General features: G+C 38.6%; 1 long non-coding RNA gene across 2 annotated transcripts in view; it reads left to right on the top strand.

Annotated features, from left to right (window-relative positions):
* The first annotated feature begins 5,903 nt into the window (after positions 1-5,903).
* The window catches only part of LOC147360778 (uncharacterized), a 65,253-nt gene continuing 50,157 nt past the window's right edge, over positions 5,904-20,999 (top strand). For both annotated transcript variants that reach the window (XR_015138725.1, XR_015138724.1), the window contains exon 1: positions 5,904-6,314. This is a non-coding gene — a long non-coding RNA (uncharacterized LOC147360778). The remainder of the gene's footprint in view (positions 6,315-20,999) is intronic.

The raw sequence follows: 20,999 nt of genomic DNA, 5'->3' as shown, positions 1-20,999 counted from the left end.
TCTGAGTATATCAGAGCATACACGTTTCTGGATCCACTACAAAGACAAGCCTCAGTCACACAGAGTTTATGGATCTTACAAAAATAGCAGGTCACGTACACTGCCAGAGTCACGACCCTGTGTACAAGTCACTCTCTGAGATAAGAGAAAGGGCCAGCCGGAATCATGGGAAAGTGATAATGTTACTTGTTACCTATTTTGATGTTGTTTAAAAAGAACTTCAATATAATTTTTGTGTAAGAATGTAAAACATCAGTTGATATGAATTTGTTTGAAAAGTCAAAATCCCTATAAGAAAGTACTGCAACATTAAGAAGAAAGTTATCCTAGGACAATGACTCATTTGAGTGCCATGTGCTTAAATGCTGAGAGCATTCCAAGGAAATCTTAGTGGTTTGGAACATTAGTTTTATTACAGGTTTAGCGATATTTTTGAAAATCCAAATATGTAATTAAAATGGCTAAAAGAAATATATTAAAATAAGCAGTTTGGGCACTTGTTGTGAACAGGGTATATTTTGATAACAATGCCTAACAGTCTATTATCTGCCTACAAACTCTAGGCAATATTAACATTCATTTGTGATTCATGTTTTCCTGATAATAATGCATTCTTTATTGAGCTATACTCTGTGACCTGCAGAACAAAGATTTTACTCCTGGTTGTTATCTAAAAAAATCAAGTAGGAAAATAAAATCTGTATACTCTAACTTGGAAAAATCCCTTAAACTATTTTTTTAAAATTTTTTTTAAATTTTATTTTATTTTTAAACTTTACAATATTGTATTAGTTTTGCCAAATATCGAAATGAATCTCCCACAGGTATACCCACGTTCCCCATCCTGAACCCTCCTCCCTCCTCCCTCTCCTACCCTCCCTCTGGGTCGTCCCAGTGCACCAGCCCCAAGCATCCAGTACCGTGCATCGAACCTGGACTGGTGACTCATTTCATACATGATATTATACATGTTTCAATGCTATTCTCCCAAATCTCCCCACCCTCTCCCTCTCCCACAGAGTCCATAAGACTGATCTGTACATCCGTGTCTCTTTTGCTGTCTCGTATACAGGGTTATTGTTACCATCTTTCTAAATTCCATATATATGCGTTAGTATACTGTATTGGTGTTTTTCTTTCTCACTTACTTCACTCTGTATAATAGGTTCCAGATGATTTTAAATTTCATGGAAGTTCAAGAAATCAGAAGATGTATTTATCATTAAAGTTATTTTCAAAACCAAAGCCTAATAAAATGAAAAATGAACTTTTTTTTTTTTTTGACTGCACCGAGAGGCTTGTGGAGTTTTAGTTCCCCAACCAAGAACTGAACCCATGCCCTTGTTAGTGAAAGCATGGAGTCTTAACTACCTGGACCACCAGGGAATTCCCAACAGATTGATTTTTGAAGCCTGATTCTATTATTTGCTAGTTGTGTAACATTGGACATCTTATTTAAAGTCTTCATTTTGTAATTTGTAAAACAGGAATTTTTTCTATTCTTTGAAAGATTGTTGGAAGTAACAAATTTACATGACATGTGAAAATTAATCCTAGGCACAGTATCTAGAACATGGTAGTAGATGCTCTAGAGATGCTGCTGCTGCTGCTAAGTCACTTCAGTTGTGTCTGACTCTGTGCAACCCCATAGACGGCAGCCCACCAGGCTCCCCCGTCCCTGGGATTCTCCAGGCAAGAACACTGGAGTGGGTTGCCATTTCCTTCTCCAATGCATGAAAGTGAAAAGTGAAAGTGAAGTCGCTCAGTTGTGTCTGACTCTTCGAGTCCCCGTGGACTGTAGCCCACCAGGCTCCTCTGTCCTTTGGATTTTCCAGACAAGAGTACTGGATTGGGGTGCCATTGCCTTCTCCTCTAGAGATGCTAGCTTTTTTTTTTTTTTACCCTTTTCTTTTATATTCATAGTTTACAAATTTAAATTGCATTGTGCTTTCCAAAGTAGACCATGGAATTTTGTAATACATCTGATTCTGCTTTAAATGGATTTTAACCACAAGGTTGTTTGAACTATGTAGCTTCTTCAGATCAATAATCATAATGAAGGATAACAAAATATGAGTTTGAAATATCATAGTAAAAGGCACTAGCTAGGAATTCAAAGATACAAGGAGAATTCTATTGTGAGAAGTAACAAATTCGGCTCATTTGGTTTAAGCGATATCTGGAAGAGGAAGAGAATAGACTACACTTAGTTGCCCAGATTTATTCTGGAGGATAAATTATATGCTTACATTGAAACCAGGAGTGGTTTGCTCTGCCTGTAATCAATATAGAGATGACTTCCAAAAATGTAGCTTTCCCAAGGTTAAGAATGGAGCTTCTTATTTTATTTCTAGAATAATGCATATGCTACTTAGTCAAATTAAGAACTTAGCATTTTAAGGCTATTTTCTCTAGGTTCTGATGAACTCAAGTAAGGGAATTATTTATTAATTTGAAAAGATATGGCTGCACGATGTCAGGAGGAATGACAGAGTAAGAACTTCTGAAAATTTTCTATGTTATAAAATCAATGAGAATGTTGGCAGAAACGATCAGAATAGACTTTCTCAGATCTCAGGAAATTAATCAAAGACAACAATCCAGGGTGTGTTAATTCAAGAAAAGCTACCTAATCTTGGGAAGAAAAGCAAGTCTGTGGAGTCTTACTAGAACTTCTCTCATCTCTCTTCCTCCCCTCCCAGCTCCATGGTAACCTTGGAAACAACATACATTTTGGGGAAAACCAGCAGCCTGGCAGCCACTGATGGTCCAAGCCCAATTCCCAGGGAACTGTCATTATTTTAATTGTCTATGGTCCCCCTTCTCAGCCTTGTCTTTATTAGACTTGACTCAGAGTCCCTCAGAACAGCAGCCTTTTGGCAGGGTATTTGCTGAAAACAAATATTGCTGTAGCAATATTTTAATAATTCAGTGATGAGGAACAGGAGGGAAAACAACAGGCAAATCAAAAATGTGAAAAGGAAAAGTTGGGGCAAAAGATGCTTTGAGGGAGATTTATAAAGCTATGACATATCTGAGAGTCATGGAGCCGTGCACATGCCCAGGGCTGTGCTCATGCACAGAGGTAAGCCCTAAGCTGTAAGCCATAAGCTCTCTCTTCTGGCTGACCTTGAAACTCTGCTCAAATAAAAGTAAGGGATAAGGCAGAATTTCCAAATGCCAGCTGAGTCTTGAAGGGACACCTGCATACCAACACAAAACCCAACAATCAAGATGGGAACTCACTGCTTCTAGGCATTTAAGGAAATTTCTTTTGAATCACTAACTAACCAGTGAGCTAACAAAGAAGAGTCTTAAAGACATCTAGTCTCATGGACTGGAAGACTCAATATTAATAACAAGATGCTTGGCTACCCAAATTGTTCTACATATTCAATACAATCTCTATCAATATTCCTCTTGGCTTTCATTGCAAAAACTGACATGCCGATACCAAAGTTCCCACGGACATGTAAGAAATGAAGATAGCCAAAACAATCTTGAAAGGGAGAGCAAACTGCTTATCCTCAGTTTTAAAACTTTCCAAGCTATAGTAATCAAGAATGTGTGGTACAGGCATAAGAGTAGACATAGAGATTAATAACAGAATTGGGGCTTTAGAAATAAACCTTGACAAACACACACACACACACACACACACATATATATAATGCCTAATACCTAGACAGCGTATTAAAAAGCAGAGACACCGCTTCGCTGAAAAAGGTCTGTACAATCATATATGTATATATGAAGTGACAGTGAAAGCCACTCAGTTGTCCCCCTCTCTGTGACCCCATGGACTATACAGTCCACGGAATTCTCTGGGCCAGAATACTGGAGTGAGTAGCCTTTCCCTTCTCCAGGGGATCTTCCCAACCCAGGGATTGAACCAAGGTGTCCCGCTTTGCAGGCCGATTCTTTACCAGCTGAGCCACCAAAAGCATGAGTAGTAAAAGAAAAATTAGATAAATTGGAATTTATCACAATCCAAAATGATTGTGCACCAAAAGATACTATCAAGAGAGTGAAAGGACAGTCTACAGAATATGAGAAAATATTTGGAATATCCTAAAACATGGATGCACCTTGAAAACATTATGCTAAGAAAAAGAAGCCAGGAATGTTAATACGAAATATTCAGAAAAGGAAAATCCACAGAGATAAAAACTATCTTAGTGTTTGCCAGGGACTGAGGGGAAGGGGGAAGGAAAGTTAGGGCTAATGGGTGTGTGATTTTTTTTTCTTTTTTTGGTTTGAAAATATTTGGGAAATGCATAGTGGTGACTGTGTATATGCTGAAAACTCCTAGAGTATACACTTTAAAAATGTGAATTTCATGATATGTTTTAATCTCACTTTTTAAAATGTATAAGAGAAAACATAGCCATGACAGGGCATCTGGTCCCATCACTTCATGGAAAATAGATGGAGAAAAAGTGGAAAAACAGTGACAGATTTTATTTTCTTGGGCTCCAAAATCACTGCTGACATTGACCGAAGCCATGAAATTAAAAGACACTTGCTCCTTGGAAGGAAAGCTATGACAAACCTAGACAGCATATTAAAAAGCAGAGATATCACTTTGCCAACAGAGGTCTGTTGGCAGTCAAAGCTATAATTTTCCTGGTAGTTGTGTGTGGATGTGAGAGTTGGACCATAAGGAAGGCTGAGCACTGCAGAATCAACACTTTCAAACTGTGGTGGTAGAGAAGACTCTTAGTCCTTTGGACTGCAAAGAGATCGAACTAATCAATCCTAAAGGAAATCAACCCTGAATATTCATTATAAGGACTGATGCTGAAGCTCCAATATTTTGGCCACCTGATGCAAAGAGCCCACTCACTGGAAAAGACCCTGGTGCTGGGAAAGATTGAAGGCAAGAGGAGAAGAGGGCAGCAGAGGACAGATGGTTAGAGAGCATCACTGACTCCATGGACACGAGTTTGAGCAAACTCCAGGAGATAGTGAAGGACAGGGAAACCTGGCAGGCTGCTGTCCATGGGGTTACATAGAGTCGGACACAACTTAGTGACTGAAGAAGAGCAACAATACAAACTGTTTATGGCTGGAAATGAACATATCTGGACATAGACTTTTTTTTTTAATATACAGAAACACTACGAATACTCATTTTCTATATTCCAAGAAACCTTAATTTTGTTACAAAACTCACAGCGACATTTATTAAATAACCATTTAAAAGATACTGATTTAAATGAAGTCACTGTATCTTTAACACCCGTTTATTTATGTGTTAGTCATGAAATCTCACCACAAAACTCTAAGCCTTAATCATAACAGGATTTGACATATTTGGGCAGTTGTTGATATATGTTTCATATCACTTCATTTCAAACTTTTGGCAACCTTTTCACATGGGTTCAGGCTCTTTTGTTCTCCTCTTACATATAAGGAACTCAAAAGAACAGAGCAGTTAAGGGGCGTATTCAAGAATAAATAAATCATGGAGGCAGCACCAGTCTTCTGATTCCGATTCTTAAATTATTTCCAAAACACGTGGAAAGGAGAACTCACCCACAGAAAAGTCTCCACTAATTTAAACATTTGGTGAGAGCATTTTTCCTACAGACTTAAAAAACAAAACAAAACTAAACAAGCCACTATATAGTTTCCTCATTGTGAATGAGATATTCCTGCAGCTTTATTTTTAAAGCCATTCTTTTTTGAATGGCTTGAAGAACCTTTAGTAGTTATCAGTTCTACACCATGAAACAGAGTGTTCATAGCATCCTGTTACTCTTTAAAAAGACATTTCGAGTCTGGGAGGGTTCACAGATTGGAATACGTTAACATGCAGGACATGAATCTGTGTACACAAAATACCAGGGCAGATGGTGAAGTCATTGTGAATAAAAATAGGTCTATTTCTCACACAAATTCCTTCACAGAGGCATTCAGAAATCAACAAGGAAACTGAAAACACCCGGTGAAACCTGGCCGGGCGCAGTGACACCCTGCCCTTTGGGGACACACAGGATAGTGACAGGCAAATCTGTTTCAGCCTGCAGCTCTATCTGCCGAGGACTCTCAATAATTTCTATTATCGGTCGTTTTTGTGCCACCTAGCTTCCTTGGCTGTGTTGTTGGAATCTCTGAGTGGAGACTGAATGAAAGCAGCGTTTGTTTGCTGTGATTGGATCAGCTGTGATTGGATCAGTTACTCAGGGAGCCGAGCTGTGCGAAGGGCCCGAAACCCACTCCACCCTGAGTCAGAGGTGGAGCATCCCTGGAGACCTGTTCTCATGACTCACCAGCTGCTATCTGCAAACAGCCTCTGGGGGAAATGCCAAGTAAGTGTTTACTCTCCACGGTTACTTCACCCTGCCACTCTTGCCTTGTTTTGGTTTGAACTGAAGAAACAACAACTAAAGTGAGAACAAAATGTGACCAAGAATGTGTGCTTTCTCCCGATTATGAGGCTCTTTGGAGAGTCGCATGTGACTTCCCTGGGCTGGTATGGGGATTTGCTTTTAGAGGGAATATGACAATCCAGGAAACAAAGATAGAGGTCATCAATGTGAGGGAAGAGCTGGTTGGGATGGTGTGTGGGGTGGTTGATATACTTGTAGTATAAATCATGTTTATTGGTGCCATTCTTAAATAGAAGGCATTATAAATGAAGTCACATGATTTTATCTTTTTTTTTTTTTTAATACTGCTTTTAGGTTAACTGTTTTTTTAAGATTTTTTTTTTTTTTCAGAGTAGTTTTAGATTTGCAGAAAAATTGAGAGGAAGGTATAGAGATTTCCCATATTCCCTCTGTACTCCCCAAAGCCTCCCCATCAATATCCCTACCAGATGGTCCCTGTGTTACAGCTAATGAACCTACATGGACACGTCATCATCACCCGGAGCCTATAGCTGACATGGGTCACTCTCGATGTTGTACGTTCCGTGGGTTTGGATAAACATATAATGACATGTATCCACCATTACAGTGTTAAAAAGTAGTTTCACTTCCCTAAGTATACTATGTCTTCTTCCTTGTCCCCCCCTTCCCCACTGTCTAAGCAATCCCTGATACTTTATATTCTCTACATAGTTCTGCCTTTTCCAGAATATCATAGGGTTGGAATCAAATGTTTGTATAGTTTCACTCTACACACTCTTAGAGGGATGGACAGGTTAAATACCAGGCAAGTGTTAAATGAAAAACAAAAATGCTTATGCTTGGAAATGACAAGTTCTTATTTATAAGTGTCACAAAACTTCATCCTATGTATTTCTGAATCATATGTTCTACATATATATGGATTCATTTTAAAGCAATTATCCCAGGTTTTAAAAGCAGATTTAAGAATATGATATGGTATAAAAAAGTCTAGACTAAGTTTTATTTTATTTTTTTTTTTATAACAGTAAAAGACATAATAGATACCTGCTCCAAAGCTTTGAGAGTTGGATCTCACTCTGGGAAGGTTGACTAATATTTGTCAAGAAAAAGTTCCTAATAGAAAAAGTTCATTAATGAACCTTAATCAAATCTAGAAAAAATTATGGTACCAAAATTCAGTTTGATTAGGGATAAAACCCAAAATGTAGCATTTAACTTTTTCTCTTTCATCTATTTTTATCCAAAAAATACATTCAAGGCAAATCACCATAAAATATAACTTCACTGGTAAATTCCAGATGTGAAGGATCAGTCTTAGTACGAGTACTAGCAACCATGGTGTAGCAACTGAAAGATGTCAGTATAGACTCACAGAATTATGTGCAGTCCTTGTTGGATCTTACAGGTTTTTGCCTTTCTTAACACCATTGGTTAGACTGACTCATAACTGGTTAAACAAAGGAACTCTGAGGCTCATTAGCCTATTAGAAAGATAGGAATACAGCAAGAATGCAGCATCCTTTTCGTTGGCGTTCTACTGAAAACCTTTCCTAGAATTCCTCTTCTGTATTATTTACTTTTTGTCTTTGGACCCCTTCAGGGCCATATCCTTTTCAGTCATTGTTCTGTCTGTTTGAATGATCAAGGACTCATATACTTGGTCTTGTGTCCATGAGAGTGTTCTATTTCTTAGTAAATTACCTCTTTTTGAGTGTACATAGCAGATTTATGGTCACGAATCTTTTTGCTAACCCATATCAGTGGGTCCTATTTTTTTTTTTTTTAAATATTTGATGATGAAATCTCGTAAAATAACACAACAACTGTTGAGGTTATTAATGCTTGGTTTTCATGCCTCACGGTTCAGAATCTGCCATCAGGAAATACTGTGTAAGCCTGTTTGCTTTCAAATTTAAATTTTTTCCCTGTTTTCTTTTCAGTCTATTTGGTTCCCTAACTACCACTGTTGAGGCAGATATTTTAATTTGGTTATGGCCAAGGCAAGGCTGTGTTTATCACATTGCCCACATTTTTCCTTCAGACCAGCACATGTAACTGCATTCTATGGGTGCTATTGAAAGCACGTCTAAGAAAGGCATTGGGCTTCAATGTCTTTTACTGACTGTAAATAGATTGGTTGTGAGACTGGAGATCTGAAGGCTTTATTATATCAAAGCTGGCTCTGAGGAAATGCTGAATTTCATAAATAATAACAGCCAAAAGAAACTCAGATGTGTCAACTTCTAAAGCAAATTGGGACTTCGAATAACTTCCCAAGGAAGAAATGCTTTTACCAGCTGTAGAATTAAAATGCAGATGTTAGTCACACTTTGGGCTCTTCATTAAAATAAAACACTGACAAATGCAAAATCGTTTGTAAAAGTATGTGTGTGTGTGAATGCTGTGTATATTCTACATAAGTGTTAGTCACTCAGCCGTGTCCAACTCTTTGTGACTGAATGGACTGTAGCCCGCCAGGCTCCTCTGTCCATGGGGCTCTCCAGGCAAGAACAGTGAAGTGGGTAGCCATTCCCTTCTCCAGGGGATTTTCCCAACCCAGGGCTTGAACCCCCTCCATCTCCTGCAGCTCCTGTATTGGCAGGTGGATTCTTTACAGTCTGAGCCACCACATACATACATACATACATACATACATACATATATATATATATCATATATAGTATATATACATCATATATAGTATATATACATACTGTGTACTCTTCATATAGAAAACTACATCTATATAAATATATACACAAACATAGACATGCATTTAAAAAGCATAGTACTAGGAAAAGTACATATGTACAAAGCTTATGAAGTATATAAGATATATACAAGTACAGTAAAGTATATATGCAATATAAAAGTACACATGTAACATTAATATTATTAATACATATAGTGTTTTAACACATACAATGTAACATTGTTAATATTAATAGTGTATACTCAGTATATAGACTAATATATTTTAAAATATATTCTATATTAATGTATAATCTTCCAATGCACATCGTACTATATACTAGTATGTTTTTAAAAAATGGAAAGAAACTTAGGTTCTCTGCGTGTCCCTATGTGTGACATCCATATTTTGCCTGGTTTATCTATCTGTGGTCACGATATTCTTTATCTGAGAACACATTTCTCAGTGCAGTCCGAAGGTCCCCAGGCTGGGGATCACTGAGGAGAGGAGGAACCACAGGATTTTGTGATTTTGTAAACAACAATCTCCTTGGAGATTCCTACTAAGAACGGATGAAAGATCACCAGGTACTTACTGAAGGTGAACAGTAGGGGGCAGAGGTGTCCACAATTCTGTTTTGCCCGCTCTGCTTCTCTGAGGCCAGGAACTCTGACTTCAGACTACTTACCACACAAGAGTTTTCAGGTGAAGATTTCTTGTCTGTTCTCTTTCCAGCCTTGAAACAAATAACTTTTTATCTTGGTGAAGGTAAAACAAGTTCACCGAACAAAATTTGAAAAATATCTAAGGTACAAAAATAGAAACAAAACCAAAAATGACCACTGAAATTTCCATCGTCAAAGAATAAATATTTTGATAATATTGTTTTAGTTGGCCATATACTTGTGTGTGTATATGTACACATATGCAAAATTATAGTATGTACATAATGAAGTGAAAGAAAGTGAAATGAAAGTGTTAGTTGCTCAGTTGTGTCCAACTCTTTGCAACCCCGTGGACTGTATACCACCAGGCTCCTCTGTCCATGGAATTCTCCAGGCAAGAATGCTGGAGTGGGTTGCCATTTCCTTCTCCAGGGAATCTTCCTGACCCAGTGATTGAACCTGGGTCTCCTTCATTGCAGGCAGATTCTTTACCATCTAAGTCACCAGGGAAGCTTATGTACATAATACATACAATAACATATCAAATTACATTTTATATATCCTATTTATATCATATTATATATATCATATTCATTCACACACATACAGTTTTCAAAAATGCAGGTTGCTTTGAAATATTCAATTACATTTTGTTTCCTTTCTCACCTAAATTATACTTTTTCTGTGTCTGGGTGACCAACAGATAAGGTTCCTTACAAAATATACCAGGCTAAGCACTCAACAAAAGGAGTTCAATACTGTGGTGACCTCAGGTCACATGAAGGGAAAAGAAGATGTATTTCCCTTTTCTTTTTTTCAGAATGTGTGGGTCACCGAGACCCAGGCACCAGTTCATTATAAAGTCACATTCTATTATATTTGTTCCAGAAAGCCTCAAGTTGCTTGAGAATGTCAAAATCTTAGCACATCCTATTGTCTACGAGCTCTGGTGTGATGTTCACTACTCTTGTATGAATTTTGTGCCTTAGAAATGTCTGTCTTGGATATTTTACCCTCCTGAAGAGATGTTTCCTTCAGCTTTTACTTAAAATATTTTTTAATCTTTTTTGTTCCCTATTGAGTAACTAGGAAAGCTTGACTAATATAATTGTTTAGACTGCCAAGAGTCAACAGTCAGAAATTAGATCAGCTAAACTTACTCTTTCTCTTAATAAATATTTTGTGAAATCCTACTACCATCTGATTTGTGGACAAATATTAAACAAGGTGGACTCTGCCAATGTTCTAGCCTGTACCCGAAATGTCAGTCATGGCAACAAAGTGGTGTTTTCCCCATAACTTTTATGTACGCTTAGAAAAACTTTATTCTGAGTGTTACTGACTCAGGGACACAAGCCTTTGAGAATTTGTAGGCCTACAGGGAGGCTGGATATGTAGTTAGTCCCAGGGTTACACCTCAGAGCACCTGCCTTGTACTCTTGGGGCCCAGTGAAGAGTTGTAAGCCTTTCCCATAAACACCAAGCCAATTAATTTAATCAAAATTAACTTAATTCAGTTAACATCAGATTCTGTGAGAGAATTTATTAGATATTCTTGTGGATTAAAAAAAGATCTTCTTCTCATTCAAGAAATGTTACTGGAAATCAGATACCCATGTGCAAAAAGTAAATGATATTAGGAAATAAATCATACTTTATGTGAAACTGGATGTAAAAAAGCAAAACTTTAAAAATGTAGAAGAAAAATATAAAAGTCTCTTTATGTCCAGAAGGGAAAATACAATTACTTAAACCAACTGTAAAGGAAAAAAAAAAAAAGAATGCAGTCAATTTATCAATAAACAAAAGTTAATATATTAAATGGGCTTCCCTGGTGGCTCAGATGGTAAAGAACCCACCTGCCAATGCAGGAGATGGAAGAGATGCGGGTTCAATCCCTGGGTCAGGAAGATACCCTGGAGAAGGAAATGTCAACCCACTCCAGTATTCTTGCCTGGGAAGTCCCATATGGATAGAGGAGCCTGGCAGGCTATAGTCCACAAAGAGTCAGACACGACCGAGTGACTGAACAACAACAGCAATATATTAAATATTTGATTAAATGTCCCCAAATAACAAGCCACAAATGGGAAGAATCAATAGATTGACAGTGCATGTAATCTCTAAATAAAACTAGCAGTCAAACTATTTGAAGTTCTCTAACACAGTTCTTAGAAAAAGAACAGGAAAGAGGGGAAAAAGTGAAGAATAAGAAGAGCAATTCACAGAGGAAGAATTTTTATCAGTCAATAAAGTGATTCAGAAGTGTTAAAATAGTGAAAAAAAAAAGGAAATAAACTGAGTGTTGACTAGCAGAATATATGAGTATAGTTTTGTATTTGTAAACTATGTTATTCCCTGAATTTTTGTGTTCCTGAAATTGTTTATTAAAATAGTCTTGGTCGCCATAAAATTTTTTCATCTTGTTTTATGTCCCTGGATATGTTCTAGTGTTTCTGAGTTTATAGTCTATGGAAACTTGAATATAATTTGTATTCTACTGTGTTTAAAAATTGTATAAATCTTGATTATGTTGAATAGGTTCATAGTGCTTTTCAGGTCTACTATATCCTTCTCCTTTTCTGTATATTCATTCTAATAATTTTTGAGAGTTTGATATAGAAACTTCAACTAAAAATCTTAATTTATCTATTTAAAAAATAATTGTAGTAGAATTAAGTGGAACTATTTGTAACCTTGTTCTATATTTTCCAAGTCTCCTGTAAATGTGTTATCATACTTTCATAGTTTAAAAAATAAAAAAAAGAAAATATAAAAAATTAGTCTTGGTCCTTCTTCCAACAATTTACAAACAGAGCCGCTAAAAGGTTCTGGCGCTAGCCACTTAGGTTAAAATGTATGTGCCAATGGGGAGAAGTGGATTTAGTATAACTTTGTTTACAATTTCTCAGGGAATATGATTTTAAGAACAAAAGAATTGAACTAAATTTATACAAAAGAAAATGTGTGCTTTTGATCAACAGCCTGATGGCCCTGAAATCTTAGGTATCTTCTGCCCAAGGAGGAGAGATCTAAATGGAAAGTTGCTTTCTAATCATGCATTTGTGTTTGAGTGAACTCTAATCTCAGCGAAGAGTGGAGAGTTCATGGAATATTAAGATCTGAAGAAAGGTAATTCCCAGGAAAAAAAATATGAACCAGAAAGAAGGGACAAGATGATATTAATGTACTTGTTTGGAAGATAGGCAAGGTGGCAAGCCCTTTAGTTTAAGGGCTGTGAGGAAGGTGATTAGGGAAAAAAGTCCAGACCACTGAGTGCAGAAGAAAAAAAAAAAATCCAGTTACCATCTTCCAAAAATACAGATCTGATCTTACTCGCCTTCAATAGCTTTGCCCAATTGCTTATATTTTTGGTTTCATACTCTTTCCAGAGCAAGTTTGGTAAGACTGAAAAGTTATTACTGTGACTCCAAAGCTTTGGCATAGATCATTTGTATGACTCTGCCCTTTGCCTCCTCTCTGGACACTTCATGTGCTATTCTAGCATTCACTGAATATAGTGGGCAAAAAGATGATGTTGCTAATGGCTCTGAGATTCCATCTAAATTTAAAATAGCTCCTTACAATTAACTCATAGGTAAATCTTTTTAATACCTTAAAATTCATATAGGAGGTTCCAGTCCTGGATCCTGTGTATGACTCAGTGTTGTGCAGAGCCTAAAACCTCAGGGTGGGACCTGGGACATGCCAGACCAGTGACGACAGATGGAATTTCCTCATCTTTTAATTATTGCTTGTGAAGCAGATCAGTGGCCGAAGGGAATCGCGTGTGATTTCACAATGCCATTGTGTCCTCGAGCTACCATGCTGCACAGAATTTCAGGTGGTGGTAGTGATAGTGCTGAGATTGCTTTTCAGGATTATTTTATTAAATTTATCTAGTCTTCAGATTAAATAACATTAACTTCACAAAAGGATTATTTGGTGCCATTTAGCAATAGGCTCGGAGAAGGCAATGACACCCCACTCCAGTACTCTTGCCTGGAGAATCCCAGGGACGGGGGAGCCTGATGGGCTGCTGTCTATGGGGTCGCACAGAGTCGGACACAACTGAAGTGACTTAGCAGCAGCAGCAGCAATAGGCTGTGTTGCATTGAAATGTTTTTATATTACAGGCAAAACAATGTAAAAATTGGACATCTTATCAATCTATGAACCTCTATTGAGTGAGGTACAACCTTAACACTTTACAGAATTCAGAAGCAAAATCTATCGAATCTGTTTGAAAACATATATGCATATATTAAGCAAGATGTGAGTTTATTTCTCCACTATGTAGCTGCAAATTTCTTTTTCATTTTCTGTATTTAATTTTTATTAATGAAGAACCCTTCACTTTAAATTTTAACTCCACATTTTTACATAGTTCCTAAGAGAAAATTGGTAAATAAAAACTGATGAGAGCAATAGGTGCTTTTCTCCCCAGCAACCTCCGCTACATGGGGGATAGCCAGCCTCCCTTATGTCACAAAAACTGAGCTGAGAGCTTCACGCTTTACTGGCTTGAGAGACCCTTAGTCTGTCAATCCCCAGAGACTGCTTTGTTTCCTAATTTGTATCATTATGGAAACAGAAGACTATTGGATGAAAGTTTGGAGGATAGATTCTAGCTGTATAAGGTAGTGAAAGCTGGCTGACTATGGAGAGCAATATGGAGTTTCTTTGAAAACTAAAAATAGAACTTCCATATGACCTGGTGATTCCACCCCTGAGTATATATCAAAACAAAACAACCAAAACTGCTAACTTGGAAAGATACATGCACCCTAATGTTCATTGCAGAACCATTTACAACGGCAAAGACATGGAATCAACCAAAGTGTCTATCAACAGAGGAACGGATAAAGAAGTTGTGGTACATATACACAATGGCATACTACTCAGCCATAAAAAGAATGAAGTAATACCATTTGCATCAACATGGATGGACCTAGAGATTGCAGACTAAGTGAAGTAAGTCAGATAAAGACAAATATCATATGATATCACTTACCTGTGGAATCTAAAAAAAATTGTTTAAATGAGCTTATATACAAATCAGAAATAAACTCACAGACATGGAAAGCAAACTTAGGGTAACCAAAAGGGAAGAGGGAGGAGGGATAAATTAGAAGTTTGGAATGGACAGATACATACTGTTGCTGCTACTGCTAAGTCGATTCAGTCGTGTCTGACTCTGTGCGACCCCATAGACGGCAGCCCACCAGGCTCCCCCGTCCCTGGGATTCTCCAGGCAAGAACACTGGAGTGGGTTGTCATTTCCTTCTCCAATGCATGAAAATGAAAAGTGAAAGTGAAGTCACTCAGTCATGCCCGACTCTTAGCAACCTCATGGACTGCAGCCTACCAGGCTCCTCCGTCCATGGGATTTTCCAGGCATGAGTACTGGAGTGGGGTGCCATTGCTTTCTCTGATACATACTACTATGTATAAAATAGATAACCAGCAAGGACCTACTGTAGAGCACAGGGAACTATATTCACTATATTGTAATAAACTATAATGGAAAAGAATCTGAAAAAGAAATATTTGTATAACTGAATCACTTTGCTTTTTGCTTGAAATTAACACGAAAATTATACTGCAATTAAAGGAAGAAAAAAAAACACCTCTCTGTCTAGAGGAAGCAGGTAAGCAAGGGAATATTCAGCAGAGGTACACATCTCAGTGGCCTGGGCGATGGGCATTGATAAAAGGTGAAGTCAGACAGTCAAGATGCTGCGTTTAGGGAACACTAGTCATGCCCAAGTATTGCTCAGGTGGAAATACCTTCCTGCTCATAAACAAGCCCTGCCTTCCTGAGGAAGGAGGAGGTCCTGGGAAATCAGTGTCGGGAAAATAAAATGAAAACATAAGCTGAAATGGAGCTTTTGGATGGTGTAGTATATTGAGAACATTAGAAAGCAGAAGAGAGTGGTGATCCAGGGAGCTGCTTACCCACGAATAAATGAATATTTATTGAGCAGGTTAATCGTCCCCTGTCTATTGAGGCAGAATCCGGATTAGTCATACACTTCAGGTGACAGTCTTGCCAAAATACCCTCTAGATTAGCCAAGGGGGTGCACAGCCTTGCAAAGCAAATTCAAATATTACAGCAAACATCTTTCCAGAAGGCACTGTCTTTCCCCTGACAAGCCTGCTGCCTTCTGTTTTCACTTGAAGCATTATGCTTGAGATGGAAAGCGACAGTGTGCACAGCCCTGCTACGTTCACGTCAGGGGACTGATTACAGTGACAGACAGGTTTAGAATGTGTCATGCTTCCCAACATAAAAGTCACATTTCTCCTAAAATCATTTAATATTTCATTCCTAGAATACTCAGTGATGTCAACAATCTGAGCCCTTTTACTTTGTGTTGTATAAAAAAAGAAAAAGAAAACATCAATATCCATCAAAATCCCACAGCTGTCACTTAAAATCAAGTAGCAGATAATAGCGCCTGGCAGCCACCAGAATGCTCAGTATTTTTATGATTCAGAAAACATCACAATAAGGTTAAACAAATAGTATTTTTTATTAAATGTCACTCAATCCTAGGGCTGCTTATTCATCTATTCATCTGTGTTCCACTCAAGTGACTCAAAGATGGTAGTTGCAATCAAAAGGCATCTTGAGCAGATACCTGAGAATTCTATCTGTCAGTCTTACTTGGGAAGTAAAAGAATAATAATAAAAAAATCCCAGGGGCAGGTGCAAAAAATGGCCTGATGAGATAGAAGGTGAAAACTTTGAGTCGTGCATTGAAGTAAAGCAAATACTTTTTAAAGGTTAAAATTAGTTGGCAAAGAAACTTAGGAGTCCTACATGGCTCTTTCCTTTCTGAATCCATGCATTTTCTAACTATTATATATAGAATAAATAAACAACAAGGTCCTACCGTATAGCATGGGGAACTATATTCAATATTTTGTGAAAAACCATAATGGAAAAGGATATGAAAAAAAATATATATGTATTTATAACTGAATCACTTTGCTGTACAGCAGAAATAGCGCAACATTGTAAATCAACTCTGCATCAATAATATTTAAAAAAAGAATCCATGCATTTTCTGCATAAAGAAAAACACAGGCAGTGTTTCTTTGACTGTACTTTGCAGATATTGCCTTTTTTTTTTTTTCACAAATTGAGGGTTGGTGACAACTCTGCATCCAGCAAGTAATCAGCACCATTCTCTCAAGAGCATCTGTTCCCTTCGTGTCTCTGTTGCATTTGTGAGAGTCATTCATTCGTGTCTGTCTCTTTGCTACCACATGGACTATACAGTCCTTGGAATTCTCCAGGCCAGAATACTGGAGTGGTAGCTGTTTCCTTCTCCAGTGGATCTTCCCCACCCAGGAATCAAACCAGGGTCTCTTGCATTGCAGGCAGATTCTTTACCAGCTGAGCTACTAGCGAAGCCTGGTATTTTGTAATTCCAGATATACTTCAAACTTTTTCATCATTATCATATTTGCTATGATGACCTATGATCAGTGATCTTTGCTCTTTTATGATTGTTTGAGGGGCCATGAAGTGAAGTGAAAGTCAGTCATGTCTGACTCTTTGTGACCCCATGGACTATACAGTCCATGGAATTCTCCAGGCCAGAATATTGGAGTGGGTAGCCTATCCTTTCTCCAGGGGATCTTCCCAACTCAAGAATCGAACTGGGGTCTCCTGCATTGCAGGCAGATTCTTTACCAACTGAGCTATCAGGGAAGTCCAAGGGGCCATGAACTACATCCTTAAATGATGGTTAACTTGCTGATTGCTGAAATGATCACAAGTGACTTAGATTACCACATGAACTTTGTTGATAAAGCAGCAGTCCTCTGACAGTCCTTGAGTAAGCTGTACCTTTCCAGTCTGGTGATCTACATTTTAAGCTTAGACATTATGCCCTTTGTGAAATCTTCCTTGATTCACAGACATGCCTCCTCCATCAACCATCAGGATCCAGTATTATAAGGATCAATTCACTGGTTTCCACTGCTAGACTTCCCAGGTGGCTCCTAAAGAATCCGCCTGCAGTGCAGGAGACACGAAGTCTCAATCCCTGGGTCAGGAAGATCTGCTGGAGGAGAAGATGGCAACCCATTCCAGTACTCTTGGGAAAATCCCACAGATAGAGGACCCTGGCGGGCTACAATCCGTGGGGTCACAAAAGAGTCAGATACAACTTAGTGGCTAAACAACAACAACAATAACAACAACTCTTAGACTGCACTCCTGGTTTGGGATTCAATGGTGTTTGATAAATAGCCTTTCAGTGAGGGAATATGTCTACATGGTACCTTGAAAGGAATTTGATTTTGTTGTTTTTAATCCTGGGGGCATAGTTGGTACAGTGAGAACTACAGACAGCTCCCTGTAAACCACGACTCATGAGTCAGCATTACCATTCTTAAACATCCATTTGTGTTCCTAATTCCAAATTAAATAAAGACCAGACTCTGGGGAAACCCCGTTCCTTAAAACAATAGCACAAGGATACATGTACATATCCATGTAAAGCTAGAGACTTCCAGGAGTAGAAATAAGTTGTGTATGTTTGGTTACAAAATCTGGGAAAAAGTCTGTGTACTAGGGTCTGAACTATAGTTTAAAAGTGTTTAATGGCAATCCACTCAAGTATTCTTGCCTGAAAAATTCCATGGGCAGAGGAGCCCCCCGTCCATGGAGTCATGAAGTGTGGGACACGACAGAGCACAACACAGCAGAACATTTATGGTTGGGATAGGTATCTCTAATTTGAATTTCTATATTTGAAACACAGGCAGTACCTCTACCACATTTCTTGTAAAGCATCCAGATTTGGAAAGTTCGTGTCGAGAGTTTCCAGATCCTCCGTGGAGCTGGCTTCTAGCTGACCCAGGGAGGGGCTGACTGTCCTTCTTAGGCCTCAGAGAGGAGGCGGGATGCCGGTGTCACTTAGAATCCCCACCACCATCTGTCCACTCATGTTCTCGCTTCCAGAACAGCAGCCATGGTCAGTTCTTTAGACTAAGATATATTGGAATTGGAATGTTTGGAAATGGGCAGAAAATAACTATTCTACCAAATCTTAAGTGGTCATGACCCTACCCCTGAAGAAATTCCAGGAAACCAACTTTGGGTGAAACAAAATACCACAAGGTGTGTGATGATATGTTGGGATGCTGTTCCATTTTCAAATGTTCTCACTTTCAAGTAGCTTTTCACCTCTGCTGTGCTGCATTCAAACATGTCGGCCAGTTCTTTGATCGTCTTTCCATCAAGAGTTGGGATCTGATTCCCTTTTTCTTGAATATGATCTGGGCTTTGGATGAAAACGATGAAGCTGGGATGGTACTGAGTGATTTCTGACACCAGCTCCTAGAGGGCAGTCATCTCTCTCTCCCTTTCTCTTTCTGTCTCTCTTTCTCTGTCTCTCTCTGTGTCTCTCTGTCTCGCCCTCTCTCCCAGAATGCTTACTCTTAGAGACTGGCCACTATTCATTGAGGGAGCCCCGGCCAATGTGGAATGGACGAGGGCAATGTTAATAATAATGTTAATTTTTACATGATTTGTCCCAACAATAAAATATAAATGGGGGAGGGGGATGTTTCTTTTTTGAGTAAAACAATGAAACCCCTTCCTCTCCCTTTTCCTCCAGCGAACAGGGGGTGCAGCTGGGGAGCTCCCAGATGGTGGAGTTCCCACCTGTCTGGGTTCTTGAAAAGAAAGAAGCCAACACATGTTCAAGACCTTGACCCTTTAATCCTTTCTAAAGGAAACGCAAGAAAAGGCAGAGGAATGCATAAAATAAGAAATGCAGTCAGAATAAAAGTCTAGAGATTTTCTTCCTGCTCGAGTCATCTGGCCACTCCCTTCTCACAGACAACAATCTTGTACGTTTGCTGGGAAAAAAAAAATGCTGGCACCAAAAGCCATCGAAGAAATTGATTTTTCTTCATGAGCAAATTTTTCTTTTTATATCTTATTTTCATTTCATAAGCCTCTACAGAAGATCCATTCTATGTTAGACAGGTTTTCCATCTTTTGGTTCATCTAAGTGGAGGATAAAAAAAATTGAACAACTGGAATGACTTTCCATTGCCAGGAATGGAATGCATTAACATTTAAAATTCACTAATTCCATTGATCCGCTGCTGGAGGACATTGTTTAAATTGTTCTGATTCTATCTCAGACTTGTGGGCAAGTGGGAAGCAAACCAGACCTGCAGGGGAATGAAACACTCTCTGTGTTTAGGATGGAAGGAAAGGGCAGCGGGGAGAGCCAGTGTTGCCTTATTCCTTTCATTTCAAGTTCTTCTTTTTCTTTGTTTTTGCCTTTTTGTCTTTGCTAAGGAAGGGGTTATTCTGAATTCACCCTCTGCCCATCTTGCCTGTAGCGTAGATCAGCGGCAGAGACGGTTCGTTTGCCCTAAACTATGTTCCTGCCAGGAGAATCCAGACAGGCTTTGCGTTGCTTCTCATTTCTATGGGGACTCGCTTTTTAGCTCCAGGAAGACTGATGACAAAGGAACTATTTTTGGCACCTCTAGGAAAGAAACACGCTGCAGCCTGTTATTTTCTATAATCCTGCTGTTTGGAGAGAAAAGTGCCCACAAAGCCACACTTTATCAGATAGCACTAAACTCTCTCTGCGGGTTTGTTCACTCTTCTATCCACTTGGCCGCAGTGCATCACATCAAGGGTGAACCAGTCCCACTGGTCCTCTGGCCCCACAGAGGGACCCAGGGTACACTGTTCCTTTTCTCACATCCCAGATTATACATCCTTCAGATATTGAAAAAAGAAGTTTTCAAGTGTTGAACAAGGATGTCTTTTTTTCCTTTTTCCTTCTGTAGTTTTAAAACTACATTTAAACTTTTAAAAATACTTTATTTAGGGCTTCCCAGGTGGTACAGGGGAAAAGAATTCTCCTGCCAATGCAGGAGACCCAGGAGACGCGGATTTGATCCCTGGGTCGGGAAGATCCCCTGCAGAAGGAAACGGCAACCCACGGCAGTATTCTTGCCTGGAAAATTCCATGAACAGAGGAGCCTGGTGGGCTAGTCTGTGAGGTTGCAGAGTCGGACACGACTGAGTGACAGCACACAGACACAAATATTTTATTTACATTTTAATATATCCCATGTTTCCACATGAATTCAATTTCTTTTTCTTAAACTCTATTTAAATTTATTTTTTAGTTGGAGGATAATTGCTTTACAATGTTGTGTTGGTTTCTGTCATGTAACCACCCAAATCAGGCATGGCTCAGTTCAGTTCAGTTCAGTTGCTCAGTCGTGTC

The sequence above is a fragment of the Bos grunniens genome, chromosome 13 (genome assembly GCF_055505025.1).
Source record: "Bos grunniens cultivar Pamir isolate PY7600 chromosome 13, Bosgru_T2T1.0, whole genome shotgun sequence".
In the NCBI taxonomy this organism is placed as follows: domain Eukaryota; kingdom Metazoa; phylum Chordata; class Mammalia; order Artiodactyla; family Bovidae; genus Bos; species Bos grunniens.
The sequence above is the reverse complement of the archived record's forward strand: the minus strand, read 5'-3'. Positions and strand labels throughout refer to the sequence as shown.